Consider the following 872-nt stretch of genomic DNA (forward strand, 5'->3'; position numbering starts at 1 on the left):
AGGTTGCCTAAGGCACACGGCTGGCTTGGCCCGGCACTGTCAGTACCATCTATTGCCAGTACAATCCTATGCCCTACCACTAGACCACAAAAATATCTAAATGTAATAAAACTGCCTGTTGTTACATGGCCCTAAGGGTAAAATCAATACATAAATAAGAACAAAAGGTAAAAGAGAATAATTTTCAAAATGTTAAATTTACAAAAGGTAAATTAAATGCATTAAAAAGTTTAGGTGATAAAATAACCATAAAAAATATGTAAATCTAAGTTGTCGAACACAATATAAAGTTGTATTGTGATATGCATATGACACTTTATGATCTATGTCATATTTCACATGGCACTGGGGAAGCCTGTTGCATTTATTATATGGTTTATTATACTTTCCAACACGTTACTATTTTCTGCTCACTAAAGTTATTCATTTTACTACTAATTTATAATTAAAATGTGCAGTTCATGTTTTGACTGATAAGCCACCTAATATAAATGATCCTAACATAGTATAAAATAAATATAAAAAATATATATTATAGTGTAAAGCTGGCCATACACCTACCGATAAAATCAAAGAAACCTATTTTTTTTTTGTCTATGTAAAGTTGGGAGGAACACGGGTCAAACAAATTTCATTACGGTAATGATGCTTCATTGTTATTTGTATATGACAATAAAACTTGAAACTGAAACTAATTTGGAAAACAAAGCTACTGGTCTGGGAAAGGTGCTGTCACACCTAAACTCTAATTAACATTAACAAAGGTTCAAGTACACTGGAGCCAGCACTGAATGGATCCCTGTTGATATGCATAATCAGTTAGTAAGAAAGGACAGTCAAGTGGAGATGCAGACATAAAGACTAAAATACCC

General features: G+C 32.5%; 1 protein-coding gene across 2 annotated transcripts in view; it reads right to left on the minus strand.

Moving 5' to 3' along the window:
• The window catches only part of selenop2l (selenoprotein P2-like), a 28,210-nt gene that overhangs the window by 10,980 nt on the left and 16,358 nt on the right, over nt 1–872 (minus strand).

The sequence above is a fragment of the Xenopus tropicalis genome, chromosome 4 (assembly GCF_000004195.4).
Source record: "Xenopus tropicalis strain Nigerian chromosome 4, UCB_Xtro_10.0, whole genome shotgun sequence".
Classification (NCBI taxonomy): Eukaryota; Metazoa; Chordata; class Amphibia; order Anura; family Pipidae; genus Xenopus; species Xenopus tropicalis.